At 37.5% G+C, this 23,670-nt stretch overlaps 1 protein-coding gene across 7 annotated transcripts in view; it reads right to left on the bottom strand.

The window, feature by feature from the left end:
- The window catches only part of LOC137283657 (rho GTPase-activating protein 44-like), a 63,408-nt gene that overhangs the window by 37,728 nt on the left and 2,010 nt on the right, over positions 1–23,670 (bottom strand). The gene's annotated exons all lie outside the window — the stretch shown is intronic.

Below are 23,670 nucleotides of genomic sequence, written 5' to 3'. Positions count from 1 at the left end.
GCAACCAAATTCTATGTTTCTGGCTCATTCCTGTACTTGACTTATTCATGAGATGTATACAAAGCAAGCAGTAACATAAAGGAATCTATTGAAAACATGTTAACATAAACCAGTCTCACTGTACAAACATCCTCTAACTCAGTTTTGTTACATATAGATACCTACAGATAAAAAATGTTGTCATAGGCCTGGTATACACATAATTTGAACAATTCACTGCATCCTATCTCATTTGTGAGTAAATATTGTACATTGCTGAAACATAAATTTCATACTTATTTTTGACAAGCTCATTCATGCAATATTTGTGCCACATCTACCTACATATTGTTGCTATAGGCTTGACATACACAGACAAATAAAAGAATTCATTACACTTGCTATATCCTCCCCCTCAGACAGATTCCTCTGCATCACTACCAATGATCAAATTGGGCCAGGAATGTATACAAAGTGTGACACAGAATTCAGGTGAAGCTAAATTTACACTGGTGTAAAAAATTCCTGAAATGATGCCAAGATCCACTGTTTCATTGGCCCATGTCCAAATATCTCAACAGTAGCCGAGTTTCACAAATAAACACAATACTTATCACCAACAAGAAACCCTCACACTAAAGAAGCAGTGACAATCTACCTAATGTTTCTTTACCCTAGAAATAAGAGCTACACCAAACCCATTCTGGAACAATTAAGTCACAGGAACACAAGAAACACTGCAATGCAAAATATTTGTAAATGCGAATGAATTCAACAATCACTCATGTAAGGGGGCTCGTCTTGCAGAATACTTAAAACTTAACTACACCATGCCTTGTTCCTTTTACCTTTTCAGTAGATTTTCCTCTAGTTAGACTGTTCAGAGGCTGTATTTCTTCAGTGATCAATAACATCACATTTTGTAAACAGTCACAGTGGGAACATTGATGTGACAGGTGTGCCTATGACATCAGTGGTATGGTCAGCTGTTGCTACCATCTCATGAATGTTGTCCATATAAAACGATGTACACCAAGCCATTTAGAAAGTGGTCAAATGCAACATATGTCATATTTGGGATTTCACTTTCTTAGTAAAGTACAAATTCTAGTACTTTTTTCGGTTGAGTCCCACGAGTGGAAGTCGCGGTGGCTGAGCGGGCTAGACGGCTGACTTTGTGTGCTGGTGATCAGGTGCCTGACTCTGAGGGTGCGGGTTCGAATCCCGGATGGGACTCAACCGAAAAAAGTACTAGAATTTGTACTTTACTAAGAAAGTGAAATCCCAAATATGACATATGTTGATGTACACCAAATCTCAAATTGCATTCACTTTGTTTATATAGGCAAAGCAATTTTGAATGTAAACAAATATTTACATCCAAAAGTGTATGTCTTAGGGCTGCATGGTATTACTGGTATATTTAAAAAGCTTTCCAAATGATACATACTGCAATATTTTTTACTGAGAACCGGTATACTGACTAGTACACACATGACATTTTTGTGATTATCTTTATGGCTTAAATCAAAATGACCAATGACCATACAGCATACTGTAATACTATCATTTGTATAAAGAAAAAAGTAGTATCCATGACAATTCAGAAAATAGGATTGACACGCACAATTAGTGTCATTCACTGTTGGACACTCAAGGTCCCAATATATTGCAATATATGAAGGAAATGCTTATGAAGTAAACTCCTTCAAATATATATATGTGTATGCATAAATGGGAAATAACCAGTTAGAGTTTCTAACAGGTATCTTGCATATTAATGTTAAATTGTTTAAAACTATATCATGCATGTTTTCTGCACTGGGATTTGCTTATAGGAAATGATAAGTAGCCATGATGTATCCACAACACATGTTCAGCCCTATAACCCAGTATTATGTTAGGCTTTCAAATGTCAAGTGGTATCTTAAGACTCTCCAGTCTAAGTAGCCTGACACTTAAAGCACAACCCTTCCAACCTAAACAGTTCAATGCTCTGACTATTGCCAGCAGGTGCTGCCCTACATCAGGTTCTTCCATCTGCACGTACATGCACAACCACAACTAACAGTGACTACCCACGACCCAGAAACCAGTGTCTATAGCAGCAGGTGCCCTCCTACTGAATGCACATGGGCCACAACACTACCATACTACAAAACCACCACAACTACCAGGAGCTCCCCTTCTCATTACTTGAGTTTCAAGCAGTTACAGCCATGGCTCCAACTTTATCTTCTCCCATCTAATCAACAAGATGGCAGTGGAGAAGCTATTTCTATCCACTCCAGTTATTGGTGATCATAACTTTCAATAAGAGGTTCAGAGGTTCATTTTATTAACAGGGCTGTGGTTTCACTGGTTACCAACCAATTCTGAGCGTGATAATCTGATTCATTCCTGCATAGGAATATTTTTAAGCGTACGCTGTAGTCTTTCTGTGAGTTTCAAGGTCCTGTGATAGTGGCAAGGTCTTGTTTAAAGTTTTCATCAATACATAATGGTTTTTTTCAAGTGACACAAACAGGAACACTTCGAACATATCAACAAGGGCTTAACTACATGAAAGACTCTGAAAGTACTCTGTGGTATGGAAATACTTGGAAAGTACCTACTGGCTGAACACTCAGAAAAACTGATATATTTTTCAAACATCTGAAACATCTGTATCCTTTGACAAAATATAACACTTCCTGTTTACTCCAATGGAACTGTTTCGCTTGTATTTCAAAACAGGAGTCCCGACCAGACAATCCAGTGATCAACAACATGAGCACTGATCTGCACAATTGGGAACCGATGACGTGTCAACCAAGTCAGCGAGCCTGACCAATCCTGTTAGTCGTCAAAACATCCAGTACCTGGAGAGTGCGGGCATAACTATCAGTAGCATGATCACGGAAACAATTGGTGAAAAAAACCCTCTGATTTGGTCTGATATATTGCCAAACTCTAAGGATAAAGAGCCTTGACAAGGAGACTGCAAATGACAAAATTACATTCTTTAGATCTGATCATGTGACCCTGGAGCAAAACATTTTGGACATCTATAAATCTATGAATCTTCGTAACACTTTGAAGTGTTTTATTTGATACTCAAAGGTTAAAGAATAGTGAACCTGAACATCTGATAACCCTAATTATGCCTTGACTTTGTACATAATGGTTTCTTCAAAGAGCAAGAATATATCTCATAAAGCATATGAATGGCTAGGGACTGCATTAAATTACGGTGTGAACAGATCATTAGTTCGCTCATTATACACGCTAATACACACCTAAAAAGGAATTAAGAGGAAAGCACAGCCAGGTGTTCGAGAAGCATGTGCAGAAGGGCCGACAAAGTTATTTATTCATTAACCTCTGCTGTGCCGTCACTATCCTTTCTCGCACATCTGACTGTTCCTTTCTTTGCACTCCTCCCTCGCAACAAACAGTGAACTGTGTCAATATTTTAATGATACTTTGTTAGACAACTTTTTAATTTTTACGACAAAAATTCTGTAAAAGCCACAAAGAGTTGCTATGTTGTTTTGATTATGATCAGCGTTTCATTGAGCATTTTATGTTTCTTGTTTTTGAAGTAGTTTCCAATGCTGTTGAGCCAAATGGACTATAGGGCAGGTTCCTACATTAATGGTGAGTGGTGAGAAACAGTGAATTTTCTTCAAAAAGACTGGAAACAATTCTGAATTTCAGGCAGATCATAGTTGCTATTATATCATCCTTATTTGTCAATGGTAGATCCTTAACATGATGGCTACCTGAGCTGACCTACAACCCACATATTAAATTTTCTTCCAAACCCTCATAACACTGCATTCTTCCGCCTCAGAATGAGTTTGACAACAAGAGAATAGAGTGAAGATGACATCCTGACAGGGCACCTGCTACTCCTAGTGAGAAAAGTAGAGTCAGCAGAGCTTTACGCCATAACAATCAGGATTATTGTCCATCAAACTGATATGTTCTTCCTAAATATCAGTTGATAACATACAGTGAATGCATAGCTTGAATCATCAGTTGTATGAGGACAATGAGGGTCTTGTTTGTAACAAGCCAAGTGCTTTAATGTTGCATCATATGAAAGGAAGCAAACTTAATATGTTTCCATCACTATCGTTAACATCCTGGTACCTATATAAACTGGTCAAAATACCACTTAACCCAGCATCGACATCTGTAATCACACATGCCTGAACTACCCTATCCCATCACTAGGAAGATCACAAGTGCAAGCCATGTTTGGTGGCAACCACTGCAAGGCCAAGCCATGGCAACCACATGTAATATTAACGCAAACCTTAAGTGAACAGGTCCGCATGAAGTAAGAGATCATTAAAAGTCATCATTACTGCAGCTGTTATATGACGGATGAAATCAAGGGTGAACCTTTGGGGGTGTCCTGTCACAGATGTAGGGTAATTGGCCATGTTTAGACCTGTAATATGTATGAACCCTGACCTTTGAGCCTGGTGTTGATGTCTGTGTTAGAGCCAGTGTTTGCCAACTCTAACCTATCATGATCAGGGGGTGTGTTTGTACTGCTACCGAAGGGCTTGGACTGGACTCAAGACTGTATCACAGCAAAGACCATGTGTTTGAGTATGCATCACTGGGAAAAGATAAAAAGTTTTGATATAAGCTGGCAGGGCTGTATAGCTATTTAAACTACACAACCCTACTGAGTTGTATGCTGACGGCTTGTTGACCAGTTACAACCGTCCCTCATAGTCATAGTGTACTCTAACAACATGCCCCGCTATTTGGACAAGAAACAGCAAGGAGCAAAACAAAATAGAAACGTACAGTACCGATTATAAGTAAACGTTATAACAAAGTTACCTGAAACATATACTTGTCGTTTGAATAGAAAGGACAGACAATGAAATAATTGAGATTAAGTAGGAGTAATTTAACACAGCCAACTTTCAAAATGCCAAATGTATGATCTACAATAACATCATATTGATAGTATTATATATAAGTATCGTAAAAAAAAATTATTAGAAAAAAAATTAAAATAAAATGTATATTTCATCCAATTTATGAAGCTGCTTGTGGTTGGCTACCAAAAATTAGACCTTCACATTCCTGTAGCTTGACCAGTGACAGAAGAAAATAGCCATGTTTGAGAATGTCACCAATATCTTAAAGGTTTCTATTACTTCGAAACATTAATTATAAGTCAGAATGTGGTTGACTACCACTGAGACACAAACACACAGTACAGCTTGTCACTACAAGTTGTACTTTGTCTAAAACAAGCTCCTGATATCAAATCCTGCAACAGACTGCCCATTCTTGATCAGCTGTAGAAAATTGATTTGAAAACCAACACCACTATCTCACAATGTTCCCATGTAGCATCATAGATCTGTAAAAGTAATTTAGGTCAACTAAAACACACCAAGGACAGTCAATATATTGTGACTGCTTATTCATTCAGAATACATAAAATCATTTTCTTTTGTGGCAGTGTTGGGTTTTGACATACTTGACATAGTCAGTGTTTACATTTGCAGGACAGATTGACAGGAATACAAATTATTGAAGCATTACACATTATCTATATGTTAGCTTTAGCCTAAACATGGCAGTTTGCCATGATGACATTCTGAATGACAACTAATTAAGATGGTCCAGGAAAAGTGAGCTGGTTGTTATCACAACAACCAGAGATGGGCCACACCCACCTCAACAACACTGCAGACATTTTGAACAACAACCTTCAACTAGACATCTACACCAAGTACACAATGCACGTCAGACCCAGGTGTAAGCTTGAACCAAAGTCGTCTCACCTTAAACCTTCAGTATAAGACCTCAAAACATCCTTTTCTGTTATATGTTTAAAGGCTATTTATTATTTGACTAATGTTATTACACTATACTAGGCTGGCTACGAAACATGTTACTATTGACCTCAGACACAAATATGATCTAATTCAACTATTACCAAACAGTAAACATAGAATCCCACCAGTACCTGAGTCTCTGAGTTTAGTTGATTGAAAACCATGATACAAATGATAGTTGACCATTCAAACTCATTTCTTCCCACTACATATAAGTGTGGGGATGGTGTAACATATCTGCTTATTTCTGACAGGGGCGGTCGGTGGCATGACTCATTGTCACCTTGTTCAGCCAAACACAGCTCATATTCTATTTACTTCCCAAACACAGGAGTGTTGCCTATACAAGAGACACTTAACTGCAGTGTCACTAAGCAAGTTTCATGCTCACATGGGGTAACAGGATCATTACGCTACTTCATACATATGACTATTAGTAAGTTCATAACTAGCAACACAAAATGATGAATTTACATAAGACAAATGTATGACCTGAACATGTTAAATGAACTCAAAATATTTGTCAGAGATATCCCATCTAACACCTTCAAAGTAAATGTTCCGGCCATCTTCAAAAAAGAACACAATAAACTGAAAAATGTAAAACTGTTGTGCAGCAAAGCCTTGGACTAGCATAATTGACAGGATCCTATTTCTGGTTACCAGATAGAAAGGGCGAAGACATTATCAAAGTGAACATCAGTCAACATAATATTTTTCTCCAAAGCTAGCAATAAACAGTGTTAATCTATCCATTTCTTGTCTAATCATGCTTTACAAACAGGAAATGATCTCACTTGAAAGGGTGATTTGACATACAGATTATGACCTGGGAATTTCCTATTTCCACTGCTTTTCATGCAGTGATAAGTTCTGTTTCACCTTAGTGACAATGAGAAAGGAAAATCCACCAGTATTTTCCTTATGCTCATTGCCTCTGACATTTATCATGTTTATGGATTTCATACAACTGTTCTAATGTTGTCGAACTGCTACTGCAGGGTGATAAAAATATGTGAGGTCATGCAACCCTGTCCTGGATGATTGTTTTCATGGAACACACAGGCTTTGAGCGTCCTTCAGTCAATGGTGGAGCTGTTTTCTCCATCAGCTATGACACAAACACTACTAAATCCCACAAACTGAACAGGACTTTTCTTACAGTTATGTAGAAATGAATGTTTTTTTAAAACACATATGCCATGTTGCCACTTTTTTTGGCGAAATTGATAATTATCTTAGATGGATGTTACATGGAAGTGTATCTCTTGCAGAGAATGTATATCAGGAAGTGATCCTTTTGTCAGTTCCTCTTAGTCTTATAGCATACAGATGGTTGAGGACAATGGCATCATGTGAGCATTTCCTCATAACACAATAGCCATGACAGCATCCTATTTCTTCATCATAAGACCTTTTCTGCACTGCAGTCTGATAGCACAGTGTAAATAAGGAAAGAATATTCATATATCATGTCCACTTTCAACATCAGCATTATAATGTATGAAACTTAAATAACTAAATATATGTTCCTTATGTACCAATAACAAATTTCCTGATTATATTTGGTATATAGCACTAAGCATTTAAACGAACAAGGGACCACACTGTGCAGTATCGCAACCTGTGATACTGGGAAGTATGAACACAGATTTGAAACAATATTTATGCCATTTCGGGCTGCTATGACAGCTGTTTTTGGATGCTATGATCTTCCTGGGTGCTGTTGTAGCGGATCTGTACATTTTGTTTCCATTTCAAAAGATTAGTTTTCCATTACAGAGCATTTCTTTCGGTTTTAGAGGATATCCCTGCAGTTTTGGTGACTTTTGTTCTGGTTTGGTGGATATGAGTTCAGTTTTAATGATCTGTTCACCGTTTGTATGGTAGGTCTTCCCTCCAATATCTGTTAATGGTGGTATCAGTCTTGATGGAATGTTGTTGACCTCTCCGAGGTCATGTCCGGACAGCCTGGGCTAGCCTACTTTGGACTCTCCTTCAATCTCAAGTGCAGACATCTGAGTATCAAGACTACAGATGGTTGCATGGCATGCCCACAGCTCAGCAGGTGTTCACATGCTACAAGGGAATCATGCTTCTGTCTGGCAGGACATGTTGCCTCAGCTTGGTTGGTGAAGTACAAAGTAGCTTTGCTCCAAGGCTGTACTGGAGAGACTTTGGCAAGTTTAAGTGCATAGGTACTTGAATTAAACAACACTGATAAATCTCTGACTATATACATTTTGACAGAAACAAACAACTCCTTTAAAATTCAAAACGAGCCCTGTTGAGAAGGGAGATTCAGAAACTAATAACACGAACACCAGGGGCTACACATGCTGGGGTCATAATCAATTACACATTGATTGAAGTGAATTAGTGAATTAGATAACAGACCCATAATCTGAGGAAATCTAGACTTGCAATGCTTCATTTAGTGCATTAGCATTGCACAAATGGCTTGTGAGAAAGGAAAATAATGTAGTTAAGGGACTGTGGGACTGACTATGGACTGATGAGCAACTTGCCATACCTACTTAGGTACACAAGTTGACAGGTTGTCATGCATTTGAAGTAAGCATCCCTTGTATAGTTTATTAAGTTGACTATAAATGTTAAACAGGAATTCTATTTTGTGTTGAATTTATTTCCATGAACAATTTGAACCTCTAAAAGCAAAATTCCTATAATTTTTTTTTTTACTGTATATAGGTCGTAACATCTTTTGAGATGTCATAATTGCTACTTTCTCACGAGATTCCTTTACTTCATGTGCCACGGTTCACACATTCATCAGTAATAACTGTGACCCCTTTCTCCGCATAGCAGCTTTTTCCACATCTATTTTCAATCCTCCAGGCCAGCTCCTCGAAGTAATCACTAACATACTTCACTCATAACAGAAGTCACAGTGCAACCAATTATCCAGCAATTTTGTGGAGTACCTTCACTAGAAGGGGACCTTTGAAAGTAAGAATGACTTTAGAGTTCACATAAAGTGCATCAGGATCAATTAGTCTGTTATTTGTTTGTGCTGGTTTATTGTTTACAACACTTAGCAGTGGGTCAATAGCTTGAACAGCAGCAGTCGGTGACCATATACATGACTAGAATGTAATCACATTTGGTTGTTTTAACATCAGTTTCAAGTCTTATCACTCAACATTTCCAGTTTGACAAGTGTGTTGCCATTGGTTACATCCTTGTTTTGAAGGGCTTGACAATTAATCAGTCAACAGGTGAGATCAAGGCTCCAGCTGAGGAAGACTGGTATGTGTAGTGGTGAGACCAAAGATCACTTTGTGGTCATACTTGTGTAGGCAGCACTGTCACTAAAGAACCAGTGCCTCAGCGAGACCAATATCTAAGATTGGTCTTCCATAATTGTTGACTTTTGTTAGAGGCAACTAACAGGATCTAGTGATCAGATTTTTGGGGGGGTTAATACAATACAGTATAATCCCAATTCAGACTTTAGCATTTACAGACTGCCTTAATACAGCTGGTATACTGTGAAGTGTGGCATTAAAAAACAACCACAAGAAGACCAATGTCAATAACAAGGTCACAAAATTGACCATAAGAATTTTCCAAGGAAACTTTTAACACCATAGGGCAGTTGGGTAGCTTAGAGATAAAAGCATTCTCTTGCCACAGAAAGCCTAGGATCGATTATCTAAAAGGGTACACTGCCCAAATCCCATTTCTTGTGTAACAGGGCATGATATTCCTGGAATATTTCTACATGTGGTATAAAACAACACTTACACATATCAAATGTCAACATTTTATTTCTGTCATGGACCCAATATTTTTATTCTGAAATAGGTGAAAGTTAAGAGCGCAACAGCTCATAAAACCTGTCTCATGACCGCACAACCATGGTAACTGCTGAGCGCTGTCATCAGGTACAAACTCCTAATTCCCTAACCATGCTAACACCCACACCAGTGACATCATTAATCCCCCCAACTGGAGACAGAGAAGCAAGCACTAAACAATGATCTCCATAAGTGGGCTACAGATGACAGGGCCTGGGGCATGAAACTCTCAACATTGCTTGTATCTCCCTGACCTAGCCAGGCCTTGTTGATAATTCTCTACCACCCTATCAGCTCTGGAGTACTGGGAGGATGCAGCACTGTACACTTACACATAGGAATGTCAGCTCGCTGGCTCAGGATGACCTCCTAGTACAAATATAATGTCCTGCTATCAGTCAGCATGACATTAACAGGTATAATTATGGCCTGTTGGGGGTATGTGTGTAAAATACTTTACTCAACACCACAAGGTTCAAAGAAGGGCATCAAAAGCTCTAGAATACACTTGTTTTGTCCACATAGGATATGACTTGATGTACATATTGGATTGCCTATGTTCAAGCTAGCAGATATATGCAGTCTGCAACAATATTTTAAACAGAATGTTGGTCCACTGCTCCACTGTATGTTCAGCCAACGTACAATTTCAACAATGTACAAATCAATACACATATTCAATTGAGGTATCTTATTTTTGTCTCACCACTGTACATAATAAAAAAAGCATGTCGATATGTATGGTCAACCCAGTCTGTTTCCAAACCCAAGTTTACACATTTTCATGTCCTGATTCTTAAAGGTGAGATATCACATTATAATTTTGCAAAGACACTATAGCAACTCGTAAGCACACAGCTTCTGACAGTTTTTCAAACAATCTTGAACAAATAATGACAGGGTTTGTCTGTATCAGTATGAACATCACATTTCCAAATAAGATTTACCAAGCTTATCAGATACTTTCCCATAAGAACTTGTATTTTGCTAGAAATAACATTCATGATATTTCAGCTGGCAGTGAAGTTAAATATATACCACATGTTTAAATTCGGCAAAAAATATTGAGTTCCAAATCCTATGATGAGCAACAAATCTGACTTGTCATGAATGCATGTCTATTCAACTGAGCAGGTATAATTCTAAACTGACAGCATTGTGATAGATATCCACTGTTTAACACCCCGCAGAGTCTGAACCCAGGTCACATGTGGCCGTACAAACACCTTCCTAAGCCAGGAATGCAATCGAACACTGATCATACCGGGCACTTTGTTGTGTAGGTTCTATGCTACATATCATGTTATTGATCTCACCTGTTATTGACAAAGCAGTCCCATGAGTTTCAACTAGCTACAGATCTATATAAAATGCTATGACAGTTCCATACTTAAAACATGTTACATATCCAGAGAGACTATTAACAAATGAACACTGGCACTTGGCATGACATTCCAAAATGTTGATAACTACCTGGCATGAGTTTATCATCTTAACTAAAAAATAAACAGAAATTTCAAACGTAAAATAAAATTTAAAAGCAACCATAATTTATTCTCTGAACTGTGGGGTGGTTGGGCAACCAAGTGGTTAATGCATTTGTTCATCACGCCAAAGACCCCTGGAATATTGCTAAAAGTAGTCTTTTTTTGAAAATATTACCAGGTGTTATACTCAAGTCATACGTATGTAAAATAAACACTGTTTCTATCTTTAACCTTAATCCTTCTTTATGTAAGACCAATACAAAGTATCAACCCCGCATGTCACAGTCTGTAAGACTCACAGCATAATGATGAATGTCAGTCTGTCAACTGTCACCTTGCTGTGTAAGTATCACATAATCTGCTTGTTTGTCCAACCATCACTTACAGACTGTAATCGGATACCATTTTTATTATGTAAGTTGTGGGGAGTTATTATCATTTTTTTAAATAATGATGTATGATTATATAAGAATTCATGTGCCACAGGAAGCATTGTCATTTATTTTGGTACATTGTGTGAAACAATGCCAACACTCATAGAAAATAAAATTACAGGAGTGAATGAGTGAGTGAGTAGTCAGGTTTCATGCCGCTTTTAGCAATATTTCAGCAGTATGATTGCACGACACTGGAAAAGGCCTTTGCACATTCTACCCAAGTGAGGAATCAAACCTGGGCCTTTGGTGTGCTGAACAAATGCTTTAACAACTGGGTTAACTCTCCGCTTGTTAGAGGAAGTTATTCCAGGAGTTACAAGCAGTTACTGGCAGTGTAATACAGGATAGTTTCATATAATCAGTGTTGGACATATTTTCACCAATAAATAGAACAGTTGCTGGATTGCATCAGTGCAAACAGCCAAGACTTCATGTATCATTCATTCTAGAGGTGATAAAAAAAACTAAACTCACTGAAAATGGTATCAGATCTTGATTGGAGGATTAATGCTTACACTGCAGTATAATAATATCTGGATGTTATGCTCTTAAAGATTATTTCTTTCCATACAGAATGCTTCACATTTTTGTGCATGCTTATTACAATCAATATTTTCAACCTTATGATCTCTAACATCCTGCAGTGTATTAAATTGAGGAAGAACAGATTCTCTTCATGTTTCACATTCCATGTCAGCCAGAGGTACAGGGTTAGGGTTAGGTTTCCACATATTCACCAAACCAGCAAATAGAGCTGCATGAGATTTCACCTACTGAGATTTGTTAAACCTTTTGTAAACCTTTAGAATGTATTTTAGTGTTAGCAGTGATAACATCAAAAACATCTTCATGCAGTGAAAGATAACTGAACTGTAATACCCCGAAATAGGTTGCGTTCAGTGAAGCATGAAGTGACCTTAAAGAGACCCTCAAGGTTTTAATACCATGTCAAATATATTGCTGGCATGTCTTATCAGGATGTCTGACAAGTCTAACCGTATGATGCATAATCGACTACTACTTAAGATCTCAACTGCAACGCAGATTGTCTTTATCAATATTTACCTGCACAAACAAAACATATTTAGAAATTTCAAGTAGCAAAGATAGCCTTTGGTTAAAAACTTCAACATGTTTTTATTAATGTCCAGAACATAACATGATTATCCAACTGACACCTAACCGTATCAAATATCAATTATAAAATGACTGTGATGAGTGATATGAGGTACAAACAACCGCAATGTGCGTTTTAATGATACAAATATTGCTTGTCTGTGATAAACTAGGGAACAAAGATAATACATGGAACACTATCTGAAACAGGTTCATACACATAACAGAATATGATTACAAAAAATCAGTCTATAACACAATTACCACAAATTCCATCTGGCTTTAACCTTACCAACCCTGATTAAACTGATAAAGCAAATTGAAACCAATTATGTACATAATATAGTGTGAGTTCCAAAGGATCAGATTTCTTGATACACTTATACCTAATTCTGTCTTGCACTTCTCAGACAATGAAACCAGGTTGTACATGCACTGGCTATCGCATGTTGAGAGTAAGTAGGTTCCTCAAGCCTGAAAGCAATTTTTGGGGTAAAATATCAGTTTAATACAAAGAACAGGCCCAAGTGATGATATTTACAAATTTGGTGACACCCATCAACACAGGTATGGTACTGAAAGACCAAGAAGTATTCATAAACCACAATCGTATGATTCTGGCACACACGGCAGTCCCATAAACAACTGAGTCTGCCTATACTCCCTTAGGTTATGAGCAGCTCAAGATATCTTACACCACACGATAGCATGAGGCATGAAGACATATAAACATGGTAAGACCTTTAGTAAACATACCTTATCTTATCCTGGTGATACAAATGAGAGATGGTCAACAAGGTTAGAATCAGTGATCAAGTTCACCAACAGCGACACAGATTGAAGCTAATAAAAATAAGTCCTTAAAATCCATAAAAGCCGAAGATATGATGCTGTGGAATGACTTCACTACTAGGTACAAATATCATGTTTACAATGTACTTATGTTTGGGAGTGTTGTTCCTATAAGTGGAGTATAATGTTATGTAATAGCACAACAAACATCCTTGAAAGCTAACAGCAAGAGCCATTAGAAGACATCTTCAGTATACCATGATAACACAGCAGTGTATCTCACCTGACAGTGTAAGGTGAGTCACTCAGCCACCATCGTATATTACCCAGAAGTGGGCTTCAGACTGATGGATTTACCTTGGCCACTTGACCAATTACCAGCAGAATGATAGGCCAGGTTGATAAAAAAATAGGGCAGTTAGCCAATATTAATGTTTTCCAAGCAGATATTCAGTCATTGGAGCGTATTATTACCTTGTGTCACATTAAGAATATAAGATGAAGAGTCAAAGGGTAACATGTGAGAATCTGTGTGATACGTCTGTTTCCAATGACATGTTCGCATGGACAAACTACTTGTATGAGGTCAGATACTTAAGAGATATCTCAAAAACTTGTTTAGCCTGTTTAGAGGAAGAGGAATTGCTAAAATCTATGATCAATCAAAGATAAACAATCATTAGCAAGTGTTTGCCCTGTAACAGCACAAAAACACTATCCTACTTCCTTGTATTCACTTAAGAAGCAATACCAAGTACGCCAACTATATCAGCATTGAGTCATCTACATTTGCTTCATCATGACCTGAGATGTTTCAAGCTCCCCAGTGAGACCTAAGGCAACTTTTAAACAACAGCCTTATCTGTCATTCTACAATGAAATTCAACTTGAAGAGGTCAGGGAATACAGTTATCATCTTCTGTAACAAAATTCTTCAAGTATGTCAGTGTAAATAATAACAAAAAGAGTTTTGTCAGTTTGCCACAAAGTATCTTGAGCACAAAAGAACAATCTATAAGTCACATTTTGCAACAAATATTTATAGACGTCACTTGGAGAGGTGTCACCGTGATGCAGTAGAAATTTCCTATGTTTCAGGAGGTGAGTTCTTGCAAAAAGGGTTTTTAGACCCAGACATTGTACTTACATTGTATTGTGCATGAACATTTGAGTGAGTACCAGTATACTTTGCCAGTTTAAAGTGCTTCCCCACTGAGACATCAAGCAACAGTTCAATCTGGACACTTCTCTCAGACACATCATACTGCCTACACCTTGTATCCCAATTTCATAGACCCAAGCTCATGCTGTTAATCAAGGGACTGTCTGGTAAAGACTAGATTATTTACAGACCGCTGCCACATAGCTGTAATATTGCTGAGCATTAAACAACCAACCAGCAAACCAACCCTGTTTTATCTAGCGTCTGACAGGATAACCACATTACCATCTTTCAAAGTATTTTGGTGAGATCACCGAGATGTCTTTAGGGAATTATACCATGGACCCATTGTATGTGCATGTATGTTTATGAAGAGGGAATTGAAGTTAGCACTAGCCTAACAGCTGGGACCAGTTTCTTAAATCCCATAGACATCCTAATGGCTTTATGAAATCTAACATTCTGTGTTAGATAGGTCACTATTCAGCCTTGCTGACGTGTTTGTTTCAACTCCTTCCCTGTATCATGTGTATGATTATTAAAAAACAAATCAATTCATTTCCTTATGTTACTGTGACATTACAATATATTCCATGGTTGTTGTACAGACGATTATACGCCCTATCAAACATGATCTCCAGCCATCTGTTCCTTCTGTACATATGAACTGATAACGATACAAACTAGTATATGCTACAGCGCTCCCGTGACAACATCTGGGCTAGGACATGCCCTACACATAATGGTGGCACATTCCAGATCCACACAGGTATTCCATGTTACCTGCTGGAACTGTCAGCCATGATGGCTCTACAATTATCTCCTCGCTCAGAGAAGCAACTTGTGTTATCATTACTGGCAGTGTGCCTTAAAGTTGGGAATATGCAGGCAACTTGACAACACTTGACTGCAACAGGAATGTACTTCATTACCTAGAAGGGGATGCAGAATGAATTCCACAGAATGGACAAATCAATTTCATGTTGAGGAGTGGCAGACCATTAGTAGACACCAGCACAAATAGCACACAGCAATATTAACCATCCTATGAAACTAGCTATCATTGTGAACTGTAACTTTCACATATCATTAAAGTGATAATGAAACATCAGGAAATTGTTGAAACTAGAACAGGTTCTGACACCTACTGCATACCTTTAACAAGTGTAACAAACAGGAGATAGCATGGGCAACTGCCTCAAAATATTCTGATTTTAGCCATGTTATTATTTTGTGTATTGTGAGGTCCTTTTTCCATAAATGCAATAATCAGAGAACATACAAAATAGAGTGAGCATTTATGGTTAATGTTACTTTTACTAGTTTTAGTAATAATTCAGCAATATCACTGCCAGGGCCATTAGAAATAGCTCATCCACTTCATCATAGCTCATCCATCCAACAACACTTCATTCACCACAGATAAGAAATATCAATCTAATACAATATGTGTTGTGGAACCGTCAAAATCACTCGTTTTAGTTTTACCAACTATTCACATGCACTTGATCAGCATTTGCAATTGGTCATGAGTAACCCATACAACAGAGGAGATCAGGAGGTGTAACTTGCTAGCTGATGTGTGTCATCATCTATCCCAGTTGCTCAGTTCAATGGTCATGGTGTCAGTGACTATATTATATACAGACCACTGTCATATATTCATGAAATAATACTAAGTGCAGCATAAACCACATTCTCTTCCCACAGAGGTTATATCTTCCAACGTAACCTCTGTTCTAATACAGCCCTTTCATGGTGCGAGTGTACCCAAACTCGTTATTGGAGGCGTTCAGATTTAGTTGTGCAATCAGCGACGTTGTTTCAAGAGTGATCATTCGCAAGATCTCGGTAATTTCCGAATGCATCGGGAAAACTTGCCACAACCAGTTTTTGTTTCTACAAACACATCATGGCGATTGATCCCTGCACTCTCTATTGCCAGTTTCTGACTTTCAGTTAAACTTGAAATACCGAATCTTTCCTTCGCACGTTGATGAACCAACTCAATGGGGGCCGCCATATTGGACCTAAGTCTATTTAACGCGTGTTCTGATTGGATAGTAACAAGGGAGATAATTCCTGTTGCGATATTTTGCCGCAAGGGGAAATACGGCCGTATTGGTACAGAGGTTACGTAGGAAGATATGACAGGAGTAACCTCTGTGGGAAGAGAATGCATAAACCGATGTACAAACAAACATTATTCACTTGAACAAGCATACTGATCACAAAACCAGATTTAATTTAATAAATCTGGTTATAGCCATAGGCAACACTGTTGATGGTTCAGTGGCCACACTGCACTGTACCTGTATGTTTAGAAAGAAAGCTTCCTAGATAAAGCTTTTGTTCCTTATTCAAGCTAACAGCCATGATGTTCTGTTTGAGGGAAATATGTTCCATGTAGGTCACTACACTGTGTGATATCTTTGTGAAACAGTTACATTTATAGTCCCGAACCTATTATTTTCCCTGCTGCCTAGCCCTCCATGCAATGCTAAAGCACTAAACGAAGCAAGTCCAAAACCTTCCTTAGGTTCACCAAGTCTCTGATATCTCTGGTGCTTCTTTTCAACTTAAATGTTTTTGAGGTTACTATATAAACTATACTTAAGAGACTTTCCACTGCACTTACTATACTTACTGTCACTGTATGCCAGGACAAACATTATTTCCAAACATGCTCAGAAGGATGACATTCCGTGAAGCATAACATGCTTTATTATCCCAAACAAAAGTATGAACACTTTGAAGACAAGATTTCTCAGGCAAGCATGGTTTCAACCTGTCAAAACTAGGGGTCTGAGAAAAACTTCAACTAATTTCCAGAATCCTCAGGAAAATATGTAGCCCTGCATAAACTGAAAATAACCTGTGTGGTGTACTATCAGATTTGTTCATTACTTTTATTACACTACCTTTTCATACCTTGTCAAGAATGGTGTACAGGCGTTCAAATTTGTTTTTGAAAGCCACTTGCCATTGGGCACATGACTTTAAGAAAGTACCTGACTAATTTTCCACCTGATCAGACTTTTATGACATAACCATGATGATGGAATTATGAAAGAATAAATCAACAGGGTATCTGAAGTTAATGTTTAGTGGACCATTTAACAAAATGTGATAAATTGCAAAGAAAGATAACCCTTCTTTATTATCAATGCAAAATTCAATAGCCAAATTTTGAGCAGATACCAAATGAAATCCAAGCTCATATGCTGTTTGAAACCATGTGCGGAAATTATCTAGCAGCACCCGGACAAGTAAGATATCATTATGTGATTGCCCGAAATTAAACTGACTTGTGCTGGGTGTTGGACGATGAGATTTTATAACCCCTGGTGTGCAGAGAATAGTATTGCATGTTGAAGGAGATGCAATAATGTTTGTTTCCTGTCTGTATACATTCCGCACATTAGTGAATCATCTACAACCCTGGACAAACATACAAAGTAATGACATTGCATAAAACAGAACACAGAAATACTGCTTCCTCAAATGTCAAACAATATATTACCCATGATTAGATTTATTGGGGTAATGAGTTTAAGTAAAGGTGTGGCAATTGCACATTGTTCCTAAATTTCTCCTCAGGAAACAAAGTGCTAATGGCCTCTGGACAGGTCATCAAACCCATAAACTATGCATGTCATCCTGCACAGATGGAAGAGTCAATTTATTGGACCTGCCCACAGACAACATTGGGTGTGACAGCATTCAGTCAATCGGTCACAATTAGTCATCAACTCCACATAAGCAATGGTCACTAGCCATTGTAACTGGGTAGACTGGTAGTTAGGTATGTGTAAGATGAACATAACATCACCCTGGTATGTAATACTAATGGTATGTAACAGTGTAACTTAGATAACATGTGTATCAACTGATTACAATTTGTTAAAAATACAACAAATTTGAAATCATTACAATTTAGGAAGAGCATGTGATATTTCCATGTGGTGTACCACTTATATTTATACATAAACAACAACCTGATCCACACTTATAAATCCTTTTACGGACAAAATACATTTCCAACCCTTGTAAATAGCTTATAATGACCACTTTTAGCTCAAACTGTGAATTTATGTTGCAAAATTACCTATTCACTGTCAAAATTAAACAACACCCATATTGCGTAAATACAATTTTCTGAAATATCTACTATTAACTGTTGACATTTCTAAATATACTATGGTATTCACATCACTGTGACACAAACTTGTTTGTGGCACCCTTCTTATGTGACAGACAGTAGTGTAATTTACAGACAAGGGACATTTGTTGAAATAAACATGTAGAATTAGCTTCCATGCTTAAAGCAAACAGTCCAGCCAAATATTACTACAAAATATGAGTCTTGGTCAAGTTGGTGTTGACCTGCATAATATGACAGAATAGACAGCATAGTTTGCGTTAGTAAGTCTCTTAATCAGCTGGTACAGCTAACCTTCAGCCTCTTGAGTGAGTGAATGAACTTAGTTTTACACCTCTTGTAGCAATACTCCAGCAACAGCAAGGTGAAGGGACACCAGAAACGGCTTTCCACATTGTATCTATGTGGGTTTAGCCTGAACTTTTTCTCACTCATTAGCCCTGCTAGCTGGATGAATTTCAGCAAAATGCACTGTAATTAGTGTAAAGGTTGTAGGTGATTTCAAGCAACCAGGCTTCATAAAATAAGGGACAATGGCACCAATATTTTGCAGGGGTTTGAAAACAGTAGCACAGCTAGTGACACACTCTCTGGCTTCAACAGTAGCATTGAGAGGACTTGAGAGTTCAGGTGACATCCTAGTTTGGGAAGTAGACGTAAAGAAGGTATGTTAAATAATGAACTATGGAAATGAAACATCTTGTCCATTTAAATGATTGTTACAAGTATTGGACTAACAACTAGTGGTAATGTCCCTGAAGACAAAACTGATCAATCAAATTAGTGTTTGTTCTTGTGTTGTTGAATGCAGCAGCACTCAGCAATTTTGTAGCTGTATCATGGTAATCTTTTGATATCTGAGTCGTGACCAGACACTCCAGTGATCATGAGCCATAAACTCCAAAATCAGCCATGAAAGTAAAAGTCCCTGTCAAAACATCTGGGTGGTTGAAGATTCACTGCAGCAAACCTGAAGCACTCCCACATCCCATTCAGGTAATGTCCAGCACCTTGAGTACAATGCCTGAAGTGGTTGGGGTCCACATTTTATCACACATCTACATAGCGATCTATTCATGAAGTAGAGATTGAGGATGCTATATTTATAACAGACATTGTCTGTTTGCCAAGAGAAGGCATGCTGGAATAGTAAGTGCACACGACCAGGAAATAACAACTGAACAGAAAGTCCATCTGAAACTAAGCAATGACTACAGATTATGTCAAAGTGTCAGAGGTTTTCATCCTCTCTGTCTAATAGTTACATATTATGTCTTAATCACCATCAGAAACATCAGTACCCGTGAAGGTCCCGGGGTAGAATAGGCCTTCAGCAACTCATGCTTGCCATAAAAGGCGACAATGCCTGTCGTAAGAGGCGACTAACGGGATCGGGTGGTCAGATTCGCTGACTTGGTTGACAATGTCATCAGTTCCCAATTGCGCAGATTGATGCTCATATTGTTGATCACTGGATTGTCTGGTCCAGACTCGATTATTTACAGACTGCCGCCATATAGCTGGAATATTGCTTAGTGTGGCGTAAAACTAAACTCACTAACTCATTTACTCAGAAACATTAGCATTCAAAATTAAGGAATTACCTAAGAACCTAGGGACCTTCTCTATACTTGGACCTAGGGCTTAGTATGTTCTTGCTTAGTTCCACAAACTAGACATGTAACGGAAAATTAGACCCTGTTAACTATTTTCTTGAAAGTATATAAAAACTCCAACACATATATGCATATCTAGACATGAAGAAACTATGAGGATATGAGGACATGTCCTCTGCTATCATGTGTTTGTCACCAAGGAACGGTTGGATGGTTAGTTTCTCTGTCTTATTGACTGCATGTCACTAAAGCCCAGTTGTGTTGATTCAATGTGTCAAATAATGAGCTGCCTGGAATATTGCTGAATGTGAACCTTGTATGCTAATAAACATTTCACTACATCCTATCAGGGGTAGTAGAAGGGTGGGGTACCAACACAAACATCACAGAGTAACCTATTAAGAAGATCCAAAACCTGACTAGTGAGGTCCAGATAAGCCGACACCCTTTCACAAACTGCTTTTTTGGTCCTCTGTGTTCTGCTTATCTACGGTCATATATGGTAACATTCATGGAAACAACCAATGACTACATTGTGTAATGTCCCTGGGCTCTGAGAGCTGACTCAGTGCAGTGTGTATCAACACAGTCTCTGGGTTGGAGACATGATTGTCAGCAGTAATCTGTGCTGCAACCTGTCAAGCACTTACAGTGATGGCAATCCGACAACATCAAGGAGCCCCATCCTCAAGTGTACTGGCCACACTTGATGCGGCTCATCTCTTACACACCTTTCTACTGACAAATTACACTGACAAGGAATGACTACAACTTCACAATCCTTACACTGCAGATTTCCAGTTTTGGAAAATACTGACAATTTAAAAATATCTGGGATTAGACCAAGGATTAATGTATAGAAACACAAATGCAGTTGAGTTTAGCATGTTTGTTGAGACAAATGTTCACACAAAAGATAAGAGAGGTAACAGTTATAGCATGGTACCTCCCCTTATGTTATTCATACTTGTGCTAAATGTTTTCATGACTAATCTATACAACTAAATGCAACAGGACCATTTTTGACTTCAAAAGATTCTAATACAAACATTTAATACATGATAAACATTGTGCATCCTTCACAATGTCTCAAAATATAAACAACAAATCACGGTAAATCTCATTCTGAGCTCAATACTCCTTACATTCTTAATACATTCATACACAAACAAAGGAGAAGATATTTCAAACATGTCAACATTCTTTGAAATATGTTGATACCTGGTCTTTGTAAAAGGAAAAAATGCAATAACTGTATTGTCATGTATATTCAAATCCATTGCCTGCCCTGCTTCCTTAACTACACCCGACAGGTTGTGAGCTGGTATGTTCCCTATTATGCAGATCTGAGTATATATACACAGCACATGTGTGTTTACAAAGGTGTTTGATGTAGGCCACCAGTGACAGTCTTGATGTAGTGTCTCTCACAACCCTACCAAATGGTGTCAGAATAACAGGGTAAGATACACCAGCGTTAATGATCTGGAAAGTCCTAATGAACACTAAACAGGGCACTTAGATAAAAGAACATTGCTGAGGAGGATATGTTTAGCTGGAACATTACATCATGTGTGTGCATTAATTAGTCACATTTTCACCTGACAAGAAAACATTCTTTTCCAAAATGATGCCTTGTAAGCAGATTTTCTGCATAAATAGTTCTTCAGAAAATAACCATGAATACTGATACTTGGCAACCTTATAAATATAAGTAAGACAACATCAATTTTATCAGGTCACATTTACTTTGTTTTTATTTCAAGTCTATATTAAATATCACAAGTCATAAACAATAAAAGTTAATTTAACAGCCCTGGGCTTTAGAAACTTGCTAAAATAACAAATGTTCAAAAGATAATAATCAGCCAATGATAAAATATCTTTGATCATCAGGGGTGGTGGGGTAGCCTTCCATTACCATGCCGAAGACTTGAGTTCAATTCCCCACATGGGTAAAATGTGCAATCAAATTTCTGGCGTCTCCTGCTATGATATTGCTGGAACACCATATATGGATGTAAAACCATACTAACTCACTCACTCACTTTGAAAATCATCATAGTCCAAGAGAAGGCGAAAGGTCACTAATACTCTTCAAGATCAAATTGGCCTTTATGTAATCACATCATGCTTAATAGATACAGTCAACTTGATCATATGTAGAATATACAGATACTATTTCATTAAACCAGGCCACTGTGTCGAAAAACTAGTTATTGCCATAACACAACAGGCTTTGTGATAGGTAGAATGACTTTGTATGGTAAACAATACATACACATTTAAAACCAATGCATCAGACTAATCAGCTGATTGCTAAGGCACATTGTACGGGCTACAACAGAAACATTTAAGGTGGATAGTTAGATATTTCAAACCCATGTAAGTTCATAACTGAAGCTGTACCTTTTGATGCAGTATTCATGACTATCTCAGCAATGATTACCTTTACACTTCATACTGCAACTACTATTTTACCTGGGCATATTCATGATGATGATGATGATGATGATGTGTTGCTAAACTTTGCAAACAAAATTTAATTATGTGATAAAACTAAATTATGTGTGCCAGTTACTGATCAAATTTCTTAAACACAACATCTCAAGAGTGGAATAACAATATTAACATGTATACTGGTCTGGTGAACTTATAAACAACAGGAAAAAATAATATATGTACTCTAAACAACATGACACCCATACAGATTACAATATGATGATAAAAGCTGACAAGCATGATGATATAACAGCAAAAAAACATGCCATGGTGACTTTGTGCAAACTAAATATAAAAACTTGCAAAAACAAGAAAAACTTTCAAATGAAATCTTGATATCAACATGCATGTGATACTTTGTCAAGCTGTGACTAAATGTGACATTCAATGATCATGAAGTTCATACAATGAGCAAAATGTCTGAAACATGAGACTGTCAGAATACAAGACTGAATCGAAGTGCCAAATATTACAGGTCGACAGATTAGTTAACAATGGAGTATACTTAATAATAATGTTGTCATGTTAACAAATATACTGCTCTAAAGTTAGTTGATCCAAAACATGTAAAAAGCACTATTATTCCAAGCTTACTGGTAATAAAATTTACATATATTTTTTTATTTCTTTTAAAATAGAGCAAAACTTGAATATATGTTGATACGGTTATGGTAAAATATGAATGATCATGATGATCTACGGTGTCATCATCACAATCATGCTAGAAATATTAAAACT

This window comes from Haliotis asinina, chromosome 5 (genome assembly GCF_037392515.1).
Source record: "Haliotis asinina isolate JCU_RB_2024 chromosome 5, JCU_Hal_asi_v2, whole genome shotgun sequence".
In the NCBI taxonomy this organism is placed as follows: Eukaryota; Metazoa; Mollusca; class Gastropoda; order Lepetellida; family Haliotidae; genus Haliotis; species Haliotis asinina.
The sequence above is the reverse complement of the archived record's forward strand: the minus strand, read 5'-3'. Positions and strand labels throughout refer to the sequence as shown.